This window comes from Oncorhynchus nerka, linkage group LG17, assembly GCF_034236695.1.
Source record: "Oncorhynchus nerka isolate Pitt River linkage group LG17, Oner_Uvic_2.0, whole genome shotgun sequence".
In the NCBI taxonomy this organism is placed as follows: Eukaryota; Metazoa; Chordata; class Actinopteri; order Salmoniformes; family Salmonidae; genus Oncorhynchus; species Oncorhynchus nerka.
Genome location: NC_088412.1, coordinates 6,503,449 through 6,517,967, shown reverse-complemented (window position 1 = coordinate 6,517,967; position 14,519 = coordinate 6,503,449). Strand labels below are relative to the sequence as shown.

At 42.1% G+C, this 14,519-nt stretch overlaps 1 protein-coding gene and 1 pseudogene across 1 annotated transcript in view; both read right to left on the bottom strand.

Moving 5' to 3' along the window:
* The window catches only part of LOC135561383 (tripartite motif-containing protein 16-like), a 7,248-nt pseudogene extending 4,401 nt beyond the window's left edge, over positions 1 to 2,847 (bottom strand).
* LOC135561380 (E3 ubiquitin/ISG15 ligase TRIM25-like) overlaps positions 1 to 14,519 on the bottom strand; it is a 426,185-nt gene that overhangs the window by 192,567 nt on the left and 219,099 nt on the right. The window lies entirely within an intron of this gene.

Sequence of the window (14,519 nt, the reverse complement as noted above, 5' to 3'; positions counted from 1 at the left end):
ACTAGATATTATCTGTGTCATTTATAGCCTGGCACAGATAGTAAAACTACATTAAATACAACGTTAACTAGATATTATCTGTGTCATTTATAGCCTGGCACAGATAGTAAAACTACATTAAATACAACGTTAACTAGATATTATCTGTGTCATTTATAGCCTGGCACAGATAGTAAAACTACATTAAATACAACGTTAACTAGATATTATCTGTGTCATTTCTAGCCTGGCACAGATAGTAAAACTACTGTAGCGACCCGCACAGACAGCTGTGTGTTATGTGTTCGGCTAGTAGCTGGTTGTGTTGTACTTACCAGTTCCCAGTGTTCGCGGGGTCCGACATGCCAATCAACCTGCTATCTGCCAATCACAGGAATGCCTGGGATGTTCTGATGCCGGGCATCCTGGTGGTTGGCGGAGTGGCGTGGAGGGGGCGGGGCATTGGAAGTTAAGGTTCAGCCTTTGTTCTCTCTCTTCCGTCTGGGCTTCACAAGAGAAGGTCCCGATTGGCTTGTGGGGTATCTTTCATTTATTTGGCGTGAGCTAAGGCCAAACAGTAGCCGGTGTAAAGTTGCTAATAAACCGTCAATTCGTAACTCAATCCTCTGTCTGGACAATTGTTCCTTTATGATCTAGTCAGGTCATTACACTACATTAAATACAACGTTAACTAGATATCATCGCCACATAACTTATGTCGAATTTAAAAGACACCGTTACCGTTAGTAACGTCTGTTACACTGTAACTTACAGGCGGCCTCACATAAAAACCTATTGGTTAACAAAGCTTTGATTATGACCAAAGTCTATAGTAGTGAAAACTCTCTCTCTCTATTGTAACTTACCACACATTCACATCACTGCCTCGACATGAATGTGTCCTGTCAGAGCCGTTTCCTGGCCGTTAACTGTTAACAGGCTCGAGCCACAGCTTAACCAATGAGCTACAAGGAGGACTGACAGTCACGAGCGGTGCAGCAGCCTCTGCAGCAGCAGCCTCCCCCGGGTCCTAGTGCCCGCCCGGTAAGACGGATAAGATGCGATGGAACGGAGAGAAAATAAATCACAGAGAAAATATATTGACTGATGTATTGAATTGTTTAGGGAAGCTTTAGCTTTGGCTTTAATAAATACACTTCAAATAAACTTCTCTGGTTCTGAACTCTTCTCCACACCTTCTACCTCACTGAACTCTCCCTCATTCATTTCCATTTCACCTCCAGAACTCAGTCTGGGGCACGACTCACTCTGTTTGCACTTGAATTATAACATTTGAAATGTCTCTATTCTTTTGAAACTTTTGTGAGTGTAATGTTTACTGTTAATTTCTGGTTGTTTATTTCACTTTTGTTTATTGTCTATTTCACTTGCTTTGGCAATGTAAACATATATTTCCATGCCAATAAAGCCCTATGAATTTAATTCAATTGAGAGAGAGACAGTTCCATTTTAATGTATAGGGGACATGAGTCAGTCATGGTTACTCATGGTTATGTGATGAGGCAGCCCAGTCGGTTACATGAACCAGTCTATTCTCTGAAAGGGGTCCAGACAGCCTGTTCCCAACAGTGGGGTCAGTGGGATTGGATAGGGGCCCCTCTCTTTCTCTGACTGGAGGAGAGAAGTGAAATGGTGTGTCTCCTCTGGTCAACAATACTCACCTTGAAAGACTCCACAGCCTGTTGGAGCTCCTTCAGCTCCTTCTCTCTCTCCTGGAATCTCTGCTGGACCTTCTGCTGACTCATCCCCAGCTGCCTCTGTGGAGAATCACTCTTCAATGAGCTATCAAACTTTATTAGTCCAGTAGATCAATAGTATAGTAATGTGACATAGGACCCATAGAGAGGAAGGTCTACAATCCTGAGGAAGTCCCTTTACAATATTATATTATGTTGCTATGTGAATTATAGTTTTTATGGTAGGCCTACATGTATCAAGGGGTTGAGACTGAACTTTGTACTCATAAAAGGCCATTCAGAATGATAATAGTGTTTGACGTTAGAAAATGGTGATACATTTGTAGAATCTGGGTTAACATATCTATATACTCAAGGTTTGTGTTCATATTTGTTCTGCTGTGGATCCATTTAATTTGAATCTCATATTCAAACAGATTTAGTTCCTACTGTATCTTTAATTCTTTGTTTATCAGACAGCCACCAACAAGTTGTTCTGGTCTTACCTGTTTCTCAGTCCTCTCTGCTGCAGCTGACACTGTATCATGGCCTTTATGTTCATCCATCACACACAGCAGACAGATACACTGCTGATCGGTACGACAGTAAACCTCCAGCAGTTTGTCATGATGAGAGCAGATCTTCTCCTGTAGTTGTGCCGTGGCTTTGACCAGCTTGTGCTTCTTCAAAGCAGGAGATTCATAGTGAGGTTGCAGGTGAGTCTCACAGTAAGAGGCCAGACACACCAGACAGGACATGAGGGCTTTCTGCTTTCTGGTCCCAGTGCAGACATCACACGCCACATCTCCAGGTCCAGCATAGCACAGAGCAGGAGGGGGAGCAGCCTGGAGTCCTGTCTTCCTCAGTTTCTCCACCACCTCAGCCAACATGTTATTTTTCCTCAGATTAGGCCTTGGAGTGAAGGTCTCTCTGCACTGAGGACAGCTATAGACCCCTTTCAGGACATCCTGATCCCAGCAGCCCTCAATACAGCTTCTACAGTAACTGTGTCCACAGGGAATAGCCACCGGCTCCTTCAGTAGATCCAGACAGACAGAACAACAGAACTGGTCCTGGTCCAGCAGAACTCCCTGTTGAGCCATTTGAACGGTTGTTCACTGTCACACAGACAGACGACAGAGAGACTCCGATCAGTTTCGTTTCCTCAGAAGAGAGTTTGTGGGAAGGGGAGGGACTTCCTGGTTCTGCCAGCGGGGTGGGGTTAGAAAGGAGGGAGGGGTTAGAGGAATGGAGGAAGAGAGAGAGGAACTGCATGCAACAGCAAGAGGGAGACAAATAGTTTTGTTCCAAGGTTAGAGCCCTTAACATGGAACAAATGACATAATTAATCTTAAAATGTGAGTTGTTAGAATATATGAAGAGTAACAGTTTCTATGAAGTACGTATGTATCATTATTTTAATGACCTTTATAATGCCTTATAATACACCTATGTGTTGTAATTAATCAATAAGGCCTGAGGAGGTGTGGTATATAGTTAATATACAGTACCACAGATAAGGACTGAGGAGGTGTGGTATATAGTTAATATACAGTACCACAGATAAGGACTGAGGAGGTGTGGTATATAGTTAATATACAGTACCACAGATAAGGACTGAGGAGGTGTGGTATATAGTTAATATACAGTACCACAGATAAGGACTGAGGAGGTGTGGTATATAGTTAATATACAGTACCACAGATAAGGACTGAGGAGGTGTGGTATATAGTTAATATACAGTACCACAGATAAGGACTGAGGAGGTGTGGTATATAGTTAATATACAGTACCACAGATAAGGACTGAGGAGGTGTGGTATATAGTTAATATACAGTACCACAGATAAGGACTGAGGAGGTATGGTATATAGTTAATATACAGTACCACAGATAAGGACTGAGGAGGTGTGGTATATAGTTAATATACAGTACCACAGATAAGGACTGAGGAGGTGTGGTATATAGTTAATATACAGTACCACAGATAAGGACTGAGGAGGTGTGGTATATAGTTAATATACAGTACCACAGATAAGGACTGAGGAGGTGTGGTATATAGTTAATATACAGTACCACAGATAAGGACTGAGGAGGTGTGGTATATAGTTAATATACAGTACCACAGATAAGGACTGAGGAGGTGTGGTATATGGTTAATATACAGTACCACAGATAAGGACTGATGAGGTGTGGTATATAGTTAATATACAGTACCACAGATAAGGACTGAGGAGGTGTGGTATATAGTTAATATACAGTACCACAGATAAGGACTGATGAGGTGTGGTATATATATATATATATATATATATATATATATATATATATATATATATATTGTTAATGTCTAGTAGATGTCTAGTCTCCTTTATGGCTCTAATCTGATAGTGGTAGTGAGGTGGTAGATGCATTTTCTCCCTTATGGCTCTAATCTGATGGTGGTAGTGGGGTGGTAGATGCCTAGTCTCCCTAATCAAATCAAAATCAAATCAAATTTATTTATATAGCCCTTCGTACATCAGCTGATATCTCAAAGTGCTGTACAGAATCCCAGCCTAAAACCCCAAACAGCAAGCAATGCAGGTGTAAAAGCACGGTGGCTAGGAAAAACTCCCTAGAAAGGCCTAAACCTAGGAAGAAACCTAGAGAGGAACCAGGCTATGTGGGGTGGCCAGTCCTCTTCTGGCTGTGCCGGGTAGAGATTATAACAGAACATGACCAAGATGTTCAAATGTTCATAAATGACCAGCATGGTCGAATAATAGTAAGGCAGAACAGTTGAAACTGGAGCAGCAGCACAGTCAGGTGGACTGGGGACAGCAAGGAGTCATCATGTCAGGTAGTCCTGGGACATGGTCCTAGGGCCCAGGCCAGTTGAAACTGGAGCAGCAGCATGGCCAGGTGGACTGGGGACAGCAAGGAGTCATCATGTCAGGTAGTCCTGGGGCATGGTCCTAGGGCTCAGGTCCTCCGAGAGAAAGAAAGAGAGAAGGAGAGAATTAGAGAACGCACACTTAGATTCACACAGGACACCGAATAGGACAGGAGAAGTACTCCAGATATAACAAACTGACCCTAGCCCCCCGACACATAAACTACTGCAGCATAAATACTGGAGGCTGAGACAGGAGGGGTCAGGAGACACTGTGGCCCCATCCGAGGACACCCCCGGACAGGGCCAAACAGGAAGGATATAACTCCACCCACTTTGCCAAAGCACAGCCCCCACACCACTAGAGGGATATCTTCAACCACCAATTTACCAACTAATGGCTCTAATCTGATTGTGGTAGTGGGGTGGTAGATGCCTCGTCTCCCTTATGGCTCTAATCTGATCGTGGTAGTGGGGTGGTATATGCATAATCTCCCTTATGGCTCCCTTATGGCTCTAATCTGATAGTGGTAGATGTCTAGTCTCCCTTTTGGCTCTAATCTGATTGTGGAAGTGGGGTGGTAGATGCCTCGTTTCCCTTATGGCTCTAATCTGATTGTGGTAGTGGGGTGGTAGATGCATAATCTCCTTTATGGCTCTAATCTGATGGTGGTAGAAGTCTAGTCTCCCTTACGGCTCTAATCTGATGGTGGTAGAAATCTAGTCTCCCTTACGGCTCTAATCTGATAGTGGTTGATGTATATGCCCCCTTATGGCTCTAATCTGATTGTGGTAGTGGAGTGGTAGATGCATAATCTCCTTTACGGCTCTAATCTGATGGTGGTAGATGCATAATCTCCTTTACGGCTCTAATCTGATAGTGGTAGATGTCTAGTCTCCCTTATGGCTCTAATCTGATAGTGGTAGTGGGGTGGTAGACACCTAGTCTCCCTTTTGGCTCTAATCTGATAGTGGTAGACACCTAGTCTCCCTTTTGGCTCTAATCTGATAGTGGTAGTGGGGTGGTAGATGTCTAGTCTCCCTTTTGGCTCTAATCTGATAGTGGTAGTGGGGTGGTAGATGCATAATCTCCTTTATGGCTCTAATCTGATGGTGGTAGAAGTCTAGTCTCCCTTACGGCTCTAATCTGATGGTGGTAGAAATCTAGTCTCCCTTACGGCTCTAATCTGATAGTGGTTGATGTATATGCCCCCTTATGGCTCTAATCTGATTGTGGTAGTGGAGTGGTAGATGCATAATCTCCTTTACGGCTCTAATCTGATGGTGGTAGATGCATAATCTCCTTTACGGCTCTAATCTGATAGTGGTAGATGTCTAGTCTCCCTTATGGCTCTAATCTGATAGTGGTAGTGGGGTGGTAGACACCTAGTCTCCCTTTTGGCTCTAATCTGATAGTGGTAGACACCTAGTCTCCCTTTTGGCTCTAATCTGATAGTGGTAGTGGGGTGGTAGATGTCTAGTCTCCCTTTTGGCTCTAATCTGATAGTGGTAGTGGGGTGGTAGACACCTAGTCTCCCTTTTGGCTCTAATCTGATAGTGGTAGACAACTAGTCTCCCTTTTGGCTCTAATCTGATAGTGGTAGTGGGGTGGTAGATGTCTATTCTCCCTTATGGCTCAAATCTGATAGTGGTAGAAGTCTAGTCTCCCTTATGGCTCTAATCTGATGGTGGTATATGTCTAGTCTCCTTTATGGCTCTAATCTAATAGTGGTAGTGGGGTGGTAGATGTCTAGTCTCCCTAATGGCTCTAATCTGATAGTGGTAGATGTCTAGTCTACCTAATGGCTCTAATCTGATAGTGGTAGATGTCTAGCCTCCCGTATGGGTCTAATCTGATAGTGGAAGTGGGGTGGTAGATGTCTAATCTCCTTTATGGCTCTATTCTGATAGTGGTAGTGAGGTGGTAGATGCATTTTCTCCCTTATGGCTCTAAACTAATAGTTATAGTGGGTTGGTAGATGCCTAGTCTCCCTAATAAATCTAATCTGATTGTCGTAGTGGGGTGGTAGATGCCTCTTCTCCCTTATGGCTCTAATCTGATTGTGGTAGTGGGGTGGTAGATGCATAATCTCCCTTATGGCTCTAATCTGATGGTGGTAGAAATCTAGTCTCCATTACGGCTCTAATCTGATGGTCGTAGTGGGGTGGTAGATGCCTCTTCTCCCTTATGGCTCTAATCTGATTGTGGTAGTGGGGTGGTAGATGCATAATCTCCCTTATGGCTCTAATCTGATGGTGGTAGAAATCTAGTCTCCCTTATGGCTCTAATCTGATTGTGGTAGTGGGGTGGTAGATGCATAATCTCCCTTATGGCTCTAATCTGATGGTGGTAGAAATCTAGTCTCCCTTACGGCTCTAATCTGATTGTGGTAGTGGGGTGGTGGATGTCTAGACTCCCTAATGGCTCTAATCTGATAGTGGTAGATGTCTAGTCTACCTAATGGCTCTAATCTGATAGTGGTAGATGTCTAGCCTCCCGTATGGGTCTAATCTGATAGTGGAAGTGGGGTGGTAGACGTCTAATCTCCTTTTTGGCTCTAATCTGATAGTGGTAGTGGGGTGGTAGATGCATTTTCTCCCTTATGGCTCTAAACTAATAGTTATAGTGGGTTGGTAGATGCCTAGTCTCCCTAATGGCTCTAATCTGATTGTGGTAGTGGGGTGGTAGATGCCTCTTCTCCCTTATGGCTCTAATCTGATTGTGGTAGTGGGGTGGTAGATGCATAATCTCCTTTATGGCTCTAATCTGATGGTGGTAGAAGTCTAGTCTCCCTTATGGCTCTAATCTGATGGTGGTAGAAGTCTAGTCTCCCTTACGGCTCTAATCTGATTGTGGTAGTGGGGTGGTAGATGCATAATCTCCCTTATGGCTCTAATCTGATGGTGGTAGAAGTCTAGTCTCCCTTATGGCTCTAATCTGATGGTGGTAGAAGTCTAGTCTCCCTTACGGCTCTAATCTGATAGTGGTAGATGTCTAGTCTCCCTTACGGCTCTAATCTGATAGTGGTAGATGCCTAGACTCCCTTATGGCTCTAATCTAAAAGTGGTTGATGTATATGCCCCCTTATGGCTCTAATCTGATAGTGGTAGATGTCTATTCTCCCTTATGGCTCTAATCTGATAGTGGTAGACACCTAGTCTCCCATTTGGCTCTAATCTGATAGTGGTAGTGGGGTGTTAGATGTCTCCCTTGTGGCTCTAATCTGATAGTGGTAGATGCCTAGGCTCCCTTTTTGCTCTAATCTGATCGTGGTATTCGGGTGGTAGATGCCTAGGCTCCCTTTTTGCTCTAATCTGATAGTGGTAGATGCCTAGTCTCCCATTTGGCTCTAATCTGATAGTGGTATTCGGGTGGTAGATGTCTAGTATCCCTTATGGTACTAATCAGATAGTGGTAATGTTGTGGTAGATGCCTAGGCTCCCTTTTTGCTCTAATCTGATCGTGGTAGTGGGGTGACAGATGTCTAGTCTCCTTTATGGCTGTAATCTGATAGTGGTAGTGGGGTGGTAGACACCTAGTCTCCCATTTGGCTCTAATCTGATCGTGGTAGTGGGGTGTTAGATGTCTCCCTTGTGGCTCTAATCTGATAGTGGTAGATGCCTAGGCTCCCTTTTTGCTCTAATCTGATAGTGGTAGTGGGGTGTTAGATGTCTCCCTTGTGGCTCTAATCTGATAGTGGTAGATGCCTAGGCTCCCTTTTTGCTCTAATCTGATCGTGGTAGTGGGGTGTTAGATGTCTCCCTTGTGGCTCTAATCTGATAGTGGTAGATGCCTAGGCTCCTTTTTTGCTCTAATCTGATCGTGGTAGGTTTTTGATCCCGCCACAGTATTATACAAACATACCATTCTGATGAGAAGTAACTTACACACATATTATGAATATAAAACATCTTACATATGTTACCAACCAATTCTGAATCTTCCACGACAGACATCAACCACCCCACTTCCACAATCAGATTAGAGCCATAAAGGAGACTATACATCTACTACTATCAGATTAGAACCATAAGGGAGCCTAGACATGTACCACTATCAGATTAGAGTCATAAGGGAGACTAGACATCTACCACTACCATATTAGAGCCATAAGGGAGTCTAGACATCTACCACTACCATATTAGAGCCATAAGGGAGTCTAGACATCTACCACCCAACTACCACTATCAGATTTGATACATGTCTGGAGTCCCTTATGGCTCTAATCTGGTAGTGGTAGATGTCTAGTCTCCCTTATGGCTCTAATCTGATAGTGGTAATGGGGTGGTAGATGTCTAGTCTCCTTTATGGCTCTAATCTGATTGTGGTAGTGGGGTTGTAGATGTCTAGTCTCCCTTATGGCTGTAATATGGTAGTGGTAGATGTCTAGTCTCCCTTATGACTCTAATCTGGTAGTGGTAGATGTCTAGTTTCCCTTATGGCTCTAATCTGATAGTGGTATTTGGGTGGTAGATGTCTAGTCTCCCTTATGGCTGTAATCTGATAGTGGTATTTGGGTGGTAGATGTCTAGTATCCCTTATGGCACTAATCTGATAGTGGTATTTGGGTGGTAGATGTCTAGTATCCCTTTTTGCTCTAATCTGATAGTGGTAGAATAACTGTGTTCTACATCCTGGGTATTACTGTCATCACCACAGCAGCTAGATAACTGTGTTCTTCATCCTGGGTATTACTGTCATCACCACAGCAGCTAGATAACTGTGTTCTACATCCTGGGTATTACTGTCATCACCACAGCAGATAGATAACTGTGTTCTACATCCTGGGTATTACTGTCATCACCACAGCAGCTAGATAACTGTGTTCTACATCCTGGGTATTACTGTCATCACCACAGCAGATAGATAACTGTGTTCTACATCCTGGGTATTACTGTCATCACCACAGCAGATAGATAACTGTGTTCTACATCCTGGGTATTACTGTCATCACCACAGCAGCTAGATAACTGTGTTCTACATCCTGGGTATTACTGTCATCACCACAGCAGCTAGATAACTGTGTTCTACATCCTGGGTATTACTGTCATCACCACAGCAGCTAGATAACTGTGTTCTACATCCTGGGTATTACTGCCATCACCACAGCAGATAGATAACTGTGTTCTACATCCTGGGTATTACTGTCATCACCACAGCAGAGAGATAACTGTGTTCTACATCCTGGGTATTACTGCCATCACCACAGCAGATAGATAACTGTGTTCTACATCCTGGGTATTACTGTCATCACCACAGCAGATAGATAACTGTGTTCTACATCCTGTGTATTACTGTCATCACCACAGCAGATAGATAACTGTGTTCTACATCCTGGGTATTACTGTCATCACCACAGCAGATAGATAACTGCTGATGTAAGACTCCAAGCCAAACATACTGCAAGCCAACCATTTTGAATTGCAGGTTTATTCACAGGTTCCCAAGTCATCATGTGACTCCCTAATGGATTCCAATGAAAACCTTGTAGACTGATATAGGACACTTTTATCCAAAGGTGAATGTCTTTAAACTGCATTGTTCTCATGATGTATGTGTAGCAGTGTGATGTTGTTCCACTAGATTACGCACCAAGTTGCACACAAGGACCAGATCAAATAGGTCAAGAGGGGATGTTAATAGTTTGATAATAATAATAATTCAGTGTGTTTTTTTATTTAATTACAGCTACATAGATAATGTTATGTTTTGGTGTACAAACACTTTTTCATATCTATATGGTAAATACACTTGATTGTAAAAGTGTTGTATATTTTGGTTTGGTCCATCGCGGGTTTCTGTATTTCTGTTCACCCTTATTGTTCTCTCTTGCCTGACCTTCATCTAGGAACGTATGTTGTCCTTGGCTCCGCAATTTTTCAACATAAAACCGTGGTAATGTTACACAATGTGCTGTTATGCAACCATACGTTTGTTACAATGTGGACAATATAAATATTTATGTTAACAAGTTTCACCAAGCTCGCTAACTAGGGTACCTATTGTAGCTCGTGGGAACTTGGGACAGTGTTTGAGTGAGTTTCCATGTGCTCGCGCTGTGGTGAAATCCTGCACGGAGCCTTCACGTGCGCTGCACTGTGAGAGCGCATCAGCAGTAAGGAAGGAGGAAATAAACACAGCTGTTTCAGCTCTCTGGAGAGGAGCTCTTGTTTGGCGCGACAGTTTGACTGTGTGTGCTATGCTGCAGAAGTTTGGTTTATTTTCAGCGTGTGTAGTTTATAAAGTATTTAACTCAATCATCGGCGTGACAGCTCGAGGTCGTGGTTGTTATCGTTTGGCACCGCGCCTGTTATGGTTCTCATGGATTAGTAGCAACATTGTTGCGAAGCTTTGACATACAAACCATCGGTCGGTCAGACAGGACACCGGCACGCCTTTGTTGTGTCTATGAACACCCCCCACATTCATACCCTCTGCTCTCATCCACTGGAACATAATACATGTTACTGCAAATCCTCTGATGATGACTGGGTTCTTTCTTGTATGAAGTTACTGTCCACTTCATATGTATATACTGTATTCTAGTCAAGGCCTGTCCTATATAACTACTACTGTCCACTTCATATGTATATACTGTATTCTAGTCAAGTCCTGTCCTATTTAACTACTACTGTCCACTTCATATGTATATACTGTATTCTAGTCAAGTCCTGTCCTATATAACTACTACTGTCTACTTCATATGTATATACTGTATTCTAGTCAAGGCCTGTCCTATTTAACTACTACTGTCCACTTCATATGTATATACTGTATTCTAGTCAAGTCCTGTCCTATATAACTACTACTGTCTACTTCATATGTATATACTGTATTCTAGTCAAGGCCTGTCCTATTTAACTACTACTGTCCACTTCATATGTATATACTGTATTCTAGTCAAGGCCTGTCCTATTTAACTACTACTGTCCACTTCATATGTATATACTGTATTCTAGTCAAGGCCTGTCCTATATAACTACTACTGTCCACTTCATATGTATATACTGTATTCTAGTCAAGGCCTGTCCTATATAACTACTACTGTCCACTTCATATGTATATACTGTATTCTAGTCAAGGCCTGTCCTATTTAACTACTACTGTCTACTTCATATGTATATACTGTATTCTAGTCAAGGCCTGTCCTATATAACTACTACTGTCCACTTCATATGTATATACTGTATTCTAGTCAAGGCCTGTCCTATATAACTACTACTGTCCACTTCATATGTATATACTGTATTCTAGTCAAGGCCTGTCCTATATAACTACTACTGTCCACTTCATATGTATATACTGTATTCTAGTCAAGGCCTGTCCTATATAACTACTACTGTCCACTTCATATGTATATACTGTATTCTAGTCAAGGCCTGTCCTATATAACTACTACTGTCCACTTCATATGTATATACTGTATTCTAGTCAAGGCCTGTCCTATTTAACTACTACTGTCCACTTCATATGTATATACTGTATTCTAGTCAAGGCCTGTCCTATATAACTACTACTGTACATATACTATTCTTCAGATATACTACAGATGTACTCCAAATTGTCTATGCATCACATCACAGTAAACAGTATATATATCTATATCTATCAATGCTTGTCCTAATATTTTATTTTACTTTTTAGATTTGCCCTCTGTGAGCCAGAAACACAAGCATTGTTAGATATTACTGCCCTGTTGGAGCCAGGAACACAAGCATTGTTAGATATTACTGCCCTGTTGGAGCCAGGAACACAAGCATTGTTAGAAACGGTGCTGTTACAGATACTGCTTGTGTTTATCATCATGAACCTCCTCTGTTGTCTGTCTAGAAACGGTGCTGTTACAGATACTGCTTGTGTTTATCATCATGAACCTCCTCTGTTGTCTGTCTAGAAACGGTGCTGTTACAGATACTGCTTGTGTTTATCATCATGAACCTCCTCTGTTGTCTGTCTAGAAACGGTGCTGTTAGATACAGATACTGTTACAGATACTGCTTGTGTTTATCATCATGAACCTCCTCTGTCGTCTGTCTAGAAACGGTGCTGTTACAGATACTGCTTGTGTTTATCATCATGTGATGGAAGATTAGAACCTTTTCTTGATGTTTAATGTGAAAACAAGGTTCATTTCATTCTAATTGTGAAGATGAATCAAAACATTTAGGCATTAAAGTCAATACATTGAAGCAAGGTGTTAGGTTGTAAACAGATGACCTCAAACGAATGCAGAGAAAAGCTCATTCATTCACCCCACTGAATGCTGCATTTATATGCCATAGCTTGCACATAACCAAACAATAATTGATACGTCAAGACAAAGGTAGGGGTGTGACTTCTCAGAAATGTCCTTCTGTTTCCCAGAACTGCCTGTTGGTCTGTTGTTGAGCGGCTGGTATCACCCCTCCCCCATTATCCCCCACGTTGCTCCACCTCCTTGTGGGAGGAGCCAGGCGGAGCCACAGATCAGGTAAGTACAGATTCTTCTCCAGTGATGTCAACGTGATATTACCTCTGTTACACTGAACACATATCCTACATCTAGAGGAAGTTGATTTACAAACAGCAGAATGTTCTGTAGGTGTTCTGATTGGGGTGATTGTGTGTTCCAGCTTCCAGATCTAGAGGAAGTTGATTTACAAACAGCAGAATGTTCTGTAGGTGTTCTGATTGGGGTGATTGTGTGTTCCAGCTTCCAGATCTAGAGGAAGTTGATTTACAAACAGCAGAATGTTCTGTAGGTGTTCTGATTGGGGTGATTGTGTGTTCCAGCTTCCAGATCTAGAGGAAGTTGATTTACAAACAGCAGAATGTTCTGTAGGTGTTCTGATGCTTCCACTGCCAACAAGGAACACAACTTCTTAACCCATTACATTGGTGTCAACCATACTTTTATTCAGTCTAATCCAGAGAACCCAGTTGTAAATCTTTTTTTTATCATAACAAACTGTGTCTAAAGTTTCCAGACATATATTTTAGAGTTTAACAGTTGGTAATAAATCAGTATTTCTGATGTTTTTCTTGTTTTGTTTGTTCATCCTGTTTTGACCTCCAGACTCCTCCATCTCATCCCACCAACTCTGTCAGTCCACCAAGTCCCACAATGCACCTCCACACCACTGCAGTAACAGCCATATCTTCACATCACGTAGCTTCAGTACCATCTCATCCCACCAACCCTGTCAGTCCACCAGGCCACTGCAGTAACAGCCATATCTTCACATCACGTAGCTTCAGTACCATCTCATCCCACCAACCCTGTCAGTCCACCAGGCCACTGCAGTAACAGCCACATCTTCACATCACATCATAAAAAAGGTGAAATGTACAGAATGACTTGATTGATCAGTTAATAACACACCAAACTGTTGTTTTAATACATGGTAAGACATCTTGATTGGTCAAGGTACAATACCAACAACATATGAATTTGATTGGTCAAGGTACAAACAACATTTATGAATTTGATTGGTCAAGGTACAATACCCAACAACATTTATGAATTTGATTGGTCAAGGTACAATACCCAACAACATGTTTTGGTCAAGGTACAATACCCAACAACATTTATGAATTTGATTGGTCAAGGTACAATACCCAACAACATTTATGAATTTGATTGGTCAAGGTACAATACCCAACAACATGTATGAATTTGATTGGTCAAGGTACAATACCCAACAACATTTATGAATTTGATTGGTCAAGGTACAATACCCAACAACATTTATGAATTTGATTGGTCAAGGTACAATACCCAACAACATTTATGAATTTGATTGGTCAAGGTACAATACCCAACAACATTTATGAATTTGATTGGTCAAGGTGAATTTGATTGGTCAAGGTACAATACCCAACAACATTTATGAATTTGATTGGTCAAGGTACAATACCCCAACAACATTTATGAATTTGATTGGTCAAGGTACAATACCCAACAACATTTATGAATTTGATTGGTCAAG